The sequence below is a fragment of the Temnothorax nylanderi genome, unplaced genomic scaffold, assembly GCF_030848795.1.
Source record: "Temnothorax nylanderi isolate EJ_2023f unplaced genomic scaffold, tnyl_v1.0 TNYL_tig0142_pilon, whole genome shotgun sequence".
NCBI classification, from domain to species: domain Eukaryota; kingdom Metazoa; phylum Arthropoda; class Insecta; order Hymenoptera; family Formicidae; genus Temnothorax; species Temnothorax nylanderi.
The window spans coordinates 375,680-384,479 of record NW_027249204.1 but is presented as its reverse complement, the minus strand read 5'-3'; the positions used below and the strand labels follow the sequence as shown (position 1 = coordinate 384,479).

At 47.5% G+C, this 8,800-nt stretch overlaps 1 long non-coding RNA gene across 2 annotated transcripts in view; it reads left to right on the top strand.

The window, feature by feature from the left end:
- Positions 1–1,336: 1,336 nt before the first annotated feature.
- Positions 1,337–8,800, top strand: part of LOC139777261 (uncharacterized) — a 29,862-nt gene continuing 22,398 nt past the window's right edge. Inside the window, exons 1-5 of one of the 2 annotated variants that reach the window (XR_011719297.1) lie at positions 1,340–1,631; positions 1,990–2,121; positions 3,071–3,368; positions 4,010–4,195; positions 4,320–6,508. This is a non-coding gene — a long non-coding RNA (uncharacterized lncRNA). Of the gene's footprint in view, positions 1,632–1,989; positions 2,122–3,070; positions 3,369–4,009; positions 4,196–4,319; positions 6,509–8,800 lie in introns of those variants that run through there. The other variant, XR_011719298.1, reaches the window with a different exon arrangement.

The following is an 8,800-nucleotide window of genomic DNA, read 5'->3' as shown; positions in this document are numbered from 1 at the left end:
CACCTCTAAATCGGACAAACGCGGCGCGCGCGTGATGGGCCTCCGCGTGGAATCCGGAAGAAATGTCTCGGGCGCTCGAACTCGGTGGCTTTTCCAACGGCAGCGAGGAAAACGGGGAGAGGTTCGAAGGTGGAAAACCGCGTGGGTGGATCGCTGTTCCGTATCGTCGAAAGAAGAGCTGCCGCTTCCGCGAAGATTTGCACAAATAGAATCCGGAAGGCAATTCCAGGATATCGTCGGGGTTTCTCATTCTACGTGCCTCACGACGATTCGCGGAACAACGATCGCTCGCGCGAATTTACCCATCCAAGTGCATTTTCATCGAAACACGTGAATTATTGTGATAACTATTTAGTAATTCTATCCATATCTGTTAATTTCTCGAGACAAAGTGTGTTCCATAAACGGCAGCGTTTACGCGCCGTAAACGGGCGTTTGATGAAAATTTCTGGGTTGCAGAATATTTCAAGCGCGGACATAACCCCGGGCTGGTCGCCCGGATGCCTCTCTCGCGCGATGCCCTCCTCCTCGGAATTAGTAGGAGCTGATCGAGGGGTAGAAAAAAAATTGGTGGCAATAAAAATAAATTACATGCATCGTAACGCCCGGTAGTACCGCCGGGAGAGCTCGCAGGCATCCATCCTACTTGCATACTTCGGGTCCTGATTAAAATTGGGGTGCGGTAGGAAAGGAGCGATCGGTTTTGCCCCCGGGCCTCGCGTCGCTTCGGGAAACCGTCTTTCCGCTTCTTTTTTCTTCTCCTCGCGCGTTCTTCCCCGTCGTTTTGCATCCTCTTTTTTTCGCTATCGCGCAACCGCACCGCTGCCTCCCCTACGTCGCGGTACGTACAGGTGCGTCCGCAAGTATCAATTATCAAAATTCAGCCTGTGACGAAGAACCCTGACGTCGTATAAAATGCCGGATAATAACGACCGAGCAAACACGCGCATGACGGGGCGAGCGCCGATTAACGAAACCCCCGTCGAACCCGGCAATCGAAAATTCACAGATTACTCGCGTTTCGCCGTTAATCAATCGCCGCGATGATTGGGCCAATTTATTAGCGTGATAACGATACGTATCGGCTTCGCCATTACCAAATTTAATATTTACACGTCGAGACTACGAGAGACCCTTTTTCGTCAAAAAACAATTGGCACTATAAATGGCCGTTTGTTCTAATACAGTTTTTGCGCGGATTTCTGTGAAGGCATAATCTTAGGATAAAACATTTCAATTATTATCGTTATGCCGTCTGGTAGCCGTTACACAAAGACACTTGTAATACAATTCTAGACTGCATCAACAAGAGACGGAGAACGGGCGACAGATTCCAGGGCGGGGGAGAAACGAGAGGGACGTTTGATCGCCGGTCGTGCAGGCGTAGGCGGTAAGAAACTCACCTCTCTCGAAGTAAGCGTAAGAGGAGCGCGGCGGTATCGGCGACGCGCCGTGCCGCGCCGCGCCGCGCCGCGCCGCGCAGGCGGTGTTTTTCGCATTTATTTAAAGCGCAAGGACACCTAGTCGCCGAGTCCCCGACTTCGCAGTGCCGATCGCAAAGTGCCAAGATGTGTCCTCGTCCACGTAATCGTACCACTCGCGGATACACAAGGCGAGACAGAGAAAAAACCGTGAGTAGAGGCGCGTAGAAAGAAGCGAAAAGAAACGAGGAACGCACGTAGAAGCTTAACCGCGTGCGAGCCGTCCCGCCTCCGCCGCCGCTGCCACGAGCTCATTACGCGCCATTACCCGCAATAAATCGTCGCCGATAATTACTCTCTGCAACTATTAATGACTAAGAACCGAGCGATATAATCGCGTTAATTGCTATTATCGACACGTCGAAGGCGGCCTCCCTCTCCTCTCGCCGTCGTCGCCGCCGCTGCCGCGTTGTTTCGACATTTCACATTTCACTGAACTATCATTGGCTTTCTGACGAGGCATCCGTTATCGGTTAGCTAACGATGATTCCTTGTTCTTTTCACGCAGACGTCATTTTTCGTTCGCCGTTACCGGGGTAGGAACAACGGGGAGATGAGTCGTAGTCGTTCGCCGGAAAGTCAAGGTGACACGTGCACTTACGTAATAAGGTTCGGTTCCGAGAACTTTATTGGAAAGCAGGTTTGTGTGGATCCGAGAGGGACGCCTCTTACTTACCTAAATAACGCATCTCTAACAAGCGAAACTTACGCAGATATGCAAATACCGGGAAGAACAGCTATCGTGCAATATGATTATAACTCTATATTCTGACTTAGGCATGTGTGATTGCGCGTTCTAGAAGTTATTTCTGTCGACATGCGCATTAAATTAAACCGCGAACAAATTAAACAGCCAATTATCCGTATCTTATTATCGGCATATTCGTCATTCCACGAAGAGAACACTTCATTTATCTTTTTTTTAATCCTCCCGATTTATACGATTTTATTTCTTAATTACCGTCAAAAGTTCATCTCAAGAAATCAAATCTGCATATCAAGCGAGTGGGAGAATCAGGCAGAAGACGATATATTGGTACACTGTTAAATTCATAGTGTCAAATTATACTCTATTTGAGTTATTTTTAACCATTCCATAGGTCGCCATACTGCTTCTACTCAATATATCGTTAATTTCACTAAACAATGTTAATTTAACTGAACTAATGGAGTTAAAATAATATTGTTTTGTGTTAAAATAATAAATTTTAACATGGTAGTTAAAAATTATTGTTAAGTCCTCCCTCAGTCTGAAGACTGATTGGACGCGTATCTCTACTTTGAGGGAAATGCGTAAATTAGCTCAGGACAGAAAAGGATCTCCATCCTTTCCTGTCCTGAGCTAATTTACGCATTTCCCTCAAAGTAGAGCATCCTACGCCTTTGACTATTTGTGAACAATAATCTAATCTTGATCTATCTGTCTCTCTTTATTCCTATCTCCGCCTCCAAAATGTCACGAACTAGTCCTTTGTGTAATCTCAGCAGATGTCCTACCATCCTGTCTCTTCTTAAGTTAAAATAACAAAATAACCTAATTTAAGGTAGGTACTTGTTTAAATTTCATCTTTTAATATTTAACAATGTAGTACGAAAAATACCGGGCCCATTATTTCCGGCGAGGGGCTCAACGTCAGCTGGACGGGGACAACGGCCAAAGGCGAAAGTTTGCGATGGCCAATAACTTCCTGGAGATGGTGTCAAGGTGGTAACCCACGGATTACAAAGCGTCGCCAGATGATCGCATGCACCGTGCGCGTTTGGACGAACGCGTGGGCGTTAGCTCGAGCGTGGATGAGTCCGCGTGTCCCGATGAAACCCGTTTGCGAACCCGGGACTCGTATCCGCGATCCGACGTCAATCGACTTGTTGTCCGCTTCGATACCGGTATAAAAACTATTTTTTTACAAGGTTGAGTATAGACAAGTCGATCTTTTATTTCGCTCGCAATCGGCTTTTTCCTAGTCTTCACTCATGGTGCTTTAACGAGATAAATACTGAAAAAACTAATATAAAAAATTAAAAAATAGCGATTTATTGCTTATTGAAAAAAAAAATTAGCAACAACTTTGGATTTACGCTCTTTTCATTAGGTTCTTACAAAAAGTGGATAATATTCCCCCGTAGATTATAAAGTGATTCGACGATTCAACTAATGAGACCGTTCTGTCGCGGATTATCATGATTAACAGCGCGAGAGATTAGCGTTTACCGGCTTTACGCAAACCGGTTTTATTACTTATCGCATCCGTGATTCTGGAATATTGGATTCCTCAGCGATCACGTTTCAGCTGAATCCTTGCACTTTTGCTCTCACACGAAGAAGTCTTACATGGAAAACGAAGCGTGGGATATAATTCATAGAACGCGTTTTTCTTGAAATAAAAATCGCCAAGAGAATTAAAGCACGATTGTAAACCTATCGATTGTTCTATAAAAACGTCCGTGCTCCGTACAACGCGAATTCGTTTTGTTAATGCCGATTATGCTTGCGCAACGATGACATGAAAACTTTCAACGAGTTGCAGAACACTCGAGTATCGCAGCCAGCCGAAAAATGTCGGAATAACGACGTTGCCCGCGGATAGAATAGGAAGCGGTGGTGGAGGAAGAAGAGGAAGAAGTGTGCTGGAGAAAAAGAAATATCGAAGAAAAGGAAGAAGGCAAAGCTATTCACCGAGGCAGTTATCGGATGAGGCAGCCCCATCGAAAAGGTACGGTAAACGGTTTTATTAATGGTGCGTCCGCGACATAAACACTTTACGTAAGGGTATTATCGATCGATAAATCGGGGCCTACAACGCGCACCGTCCACTTCTATCCCGTTCTATCTTCCAGACCGGACCTATCGTCGATCATTGCGCATCGTGCGAGGCAACCGACGCGACGTGACGTCCGTCTCTGTTTAACCGCCTCCGTATGCATCGTCAACTCGCACCTCGTTTTTCCTCGAGCCAACTGCATTCCTGATAGCGCCGTGTCGTTCCTCGCGAACGTCCGTCTCCTAAGAGGAATGATAGACTCGCGATTAAGGAGAACGAAAAAAATTAATAGATAGCCACCAAATTATTTAGTTGAAGGATAGATGAAAGGGACATGGGATAGAGGCGAAATTTGAAACACATACGATCTTGATTTAAAAAAAGAGATGATAAATTTAAATACTCTTCGAGAAATATCAGTGTTCGTGCGTGAAACAAGGTATCGTCCTTGCTCCTTTTGAGATACCGTGTATTTTCTTTACTCAACGGCTTCGAAGACGATAAAGCCCTCGAAGCGATAAGCCGCGTCTTTAATTTCTAAATCCACGGACCGATCGCCCGGCGATCTGGATTGTCCCGGGGGATGTGTAATTTCTCGCAGTCCCTCGCTCTCTCATTAAAGACCCGCATGGAATTCGCATCCGCCGCGGCGACGGAGTAAGATACTCGTGCCGATCGTAAATACCGCGCGGTATCTTTTAAATAGGGATGTCGAGACGCACGTGCGCGCGCGTGCGAAATTGTAATCGGACTTATCGCGTGTATAGTGTAATTAATTGAGTCGCATGTAAGGACGTACCGATAACCCGGAACACGGTAATAGCGGAACGAAAAAGCAACACGTAGACGAAAAGGGATCGCTCCCAATCAGCATATCGCGCTCTTCGACGCGATACCGATCGATATTTTTAATGTGATACATTACGTACACTATACACGCGTAAATACGTGCGTGCGTGCTTGCGTGCGTGGCCGCACGAGCCGACGGTCATTATCGCGTTGCACCGTCGTAAAAGTGCGTTCAAATGCGAGCAGCGCGACGATGGACGCCTCGGAATCGTCGTTGCCTTCAATGTCGTGTCGGGGATCGTCGTTGACGATGTCGTAGGCGAAATCGATTCCTCCTCGCGAGCAAAAGGAAGAATAAAATTATCCTCTCCCCCTTCCCCCCCCCCTCCAGCCACGGGGACACACGCTTGTCCCGCGTGATGGTGCGTGCTTGCGGCGCATTCTCGTTATAATTGCACGTCGCGCGGCCTGAAACGCGATCTGGATCGCGTGACCGTTACGACGCGACGCGACGCTGACGACGATGATGGTGTTACGCCGGTAGCCAGGCGTCATTAGCGGGCACGATTAATAGGACGACAGGTCCTCGGCGACCGTCCACGTGACGCAAGGAATTCACTGATTAATAACTCACGCTGACAGCAGCAAGAACCTCTCGTGCGACTTCGACGAGTAATATTTGTTGCCGTTCGAGGATTTCTGCATTTTTATTTGCTCGTATGTGTGATCTCCTGGCGGCGTGTGTGAGTTGATAAATTAACAGAGCACAATATTTAATATAACATCGGAACAACCAATGGTACATTTTTGTCCATCTTAAAAATTGACGCAAAAAAGATAAGTCAGCGAATATAAAAAAAGTAATACCGAAGTAAATTACTAAAGAAGAGTTTTTTGCGTATCTTAAAATTAACATAAGTTGATTTCGACAGATCTTCTCAAAGAAAAAAATTCTGACGATAGAATCGATGTAAAATAAGAAAAGACAACGATGGAACCAAATCGGAAACTGCTCTCTCGATAAATCGACGAGAGTCGAAGACGCGCGAAATACGGAAAGAATAGCGGCGGAGCTTTTTGCTGGCCACGTGGTGAAAGTTTGGTAACCGGGGGGATGTTCGTAGCTATGTTCGTGCCGGCAGTTGGCGGTGCGAAAGCCAGCGGCGGCGGCGGCACTCGTCCGGAAGCGTTCCACTTTCCACGCGGGAGGAATCCTCACGCTTTCGTCTCACGTGGCATCCTCGTGGCGCTTTTCAACGGCAACGTGAAAACGGCGCGTGCTCGGGATGCGCACCTTCGCGGCCTGATTAGCAACCCAGACCGAGCGAAGGCCAATGGCACCCTGCCTGCCTGCCTGCCTGCCTGGTCTTCCGCGAGGAGTATAAGGGGTAGCGAAAGCTCGTGCCGTGCGAAAGAGGCAGAGAGAAGGAAAGAGAGAGAGAGAGAGAGAGAACAGCCGGGGAGGGGGTTGGTCTGATGGTGGAAGCGCCGCCGACACGGTGGTACTCTGGTTGCCGGTGGTGGTGGTGGTGGTGGTACGCGGTGCGCGACATAAATATGTATGTATCATCCGCTGCGACCTGCCCCACTACCCCACTAGGTCAGACTCATGCTTCATCACAATGAGCACCTTGCCTTGCTGCTCGTCCTGCTCCTTTCCGCCTCTCGTCCCATTCAAGTGGATGGCTCGAAACCCCTTTCGATCATCACCAAAGACCTAAACTGGCTCTCGGAAGGACCGTCACATCATCGACGGACAATCGTTGGAACAGTTTAATCTCAGCGCCGATAATTAATTCAGAGCCGTAATCAGAATTATTTACTATAGTTATGCAGTTACGATCAATGTTTAGTGTTTCATCGGGGTAAGGGGTAACCAATTGCACATAACATTCTTAGAAGCTTATGCATTTCCGGTCGATTACTTTTTTTTCGATTCCCTCGTACTGAAGCCCTAGAGACCAAAAAGATGTCACGGACGTCGGTTACGGATACGAGTGCTAATCGACAGACGAATCGACGAAGATTCATACGCAAGCTCAAAAGTTTTCATTCCAGGCACCACGGCCGGTTCAGCTGACTTCGATCACTGACGTTGCACGCAGCCAGCCGGTGACGTGGACGTACTCTGACGTCATCATCGACGTCCCCATCTCTCTCGCGTACATGCACGGGGGTTGCGCAAGGTCTGGGTGGTAAGGAGAGGGGCGCCGCGGGAGGAGAGTGCCGCGTAGGATGGAGTACCGAGGGGGCCAGCACAGCTCGTGGGACGGGGGGACGGGAGGAGAAAGGAGGGAGGGAGAGAGAGTAGCTCTTACATATTTATGCCGCGTTCTACACGCAACACCCATCCCGGGGGTGGTAGGAACCAACCCCCTCCGCGCTTACCACGCCGGCTGGTTCGAGATAGCTAGGTATGCCGACCTTGTGCGCACTTTCACGGGGGCGGTTATCTGCGGCCCCGGAGATGCTAATCAGTTTGGTTGATAGTGTGCATCGCTTGAACGCGCGCGAAATGATGCCACCGCCGCGATGATCGTCTTCCGCGATGATCACGCGACTTTATCGGTGCTACGTCGAGCGAGACGCGCTCGAGAGAGGTAGTTTGAAGACTTGTGTCAACGAGCCGGGAAAAGAATGGCCGTATATGATAAGTGTGCGGTTATGCCAGAAACGTTTCGCAGGAGTCATTGGCGCGCAACACGTCGCCGACTTTGACGTTAATGAGACTGCCAACGAATAATTCTGATTCATTAGACTGGCATAATTGCGCGCGCTCATCCGTACGAAAGTCATGCCAGATGTACAGTACGAAACAAAACGGCATCTTGTAGAAGAATATTAGTAGATCATCGATGATCCACTAATACTTCTTATAAAGATTTAAAAAGATATTTTACACTGATGAAGTAAGTTTATTTTTATATGATTTATTATATAATTTATTATTTAATAGCCTATCAGTCATCTTAAAATGAAAATTATTATTGTCCTCATAGTTCTAAATGACAATAGCTATATTATCTTTGAATACATTCGACCGGCAGCTTGTTTAATTATTATATCTCGTGATTTATAGTGTACCTATACAATTTACACAACAAACCGTTTTGTCGTCAAACTCGCTAAATCAGTTACCATCAATGAAAGACACAGATGTCCATTAAGGCACAATTACAATTAGCCTTTACGATGTAACCAATTACTTTTAGAGATTATCCTCGATTTTGTAGAATCGGACGGAGACTCTTCAGAGATCAGCTAGTCGTCTTGGATCATTATTGCCTGTATAGCACGATGCAGCACGATAGATAACATCAGTCACTATCTGCGATCCTCGCGGTCACGTGATGCGCATCACGAACATGAGGAGTCCGTGTTTTATACAAACTAACGGTCACGATGGCTATGATCCATCGCCGACAATGCTGGCTGGTCTTAAGGTGACGGACAAGCAGCTTCATCATTTGCATACTTGACAACTCGCTCGTGCGCCATCGACAGGCACGAAGCGACGGAGTGCTGGACCGGCATGGCATGGCATCGCGTATAAGAAACAATTATTGCTTCCCCGCGACACCTCGCGCGACTGCTCGACGATGGACGAGAGCTTTAACGACGCGCATCATCGACGCGGTTTACGAGCATTTTCCTATTTATTGCATTCGTCGCGAATTTTCTTTTCCGTAAGATTACTGCTTTCTGTAATTCAATGAGCAGCGGCTATCAAATAAATTTGATATCGAGATATCCCCCAACGCATCTGGT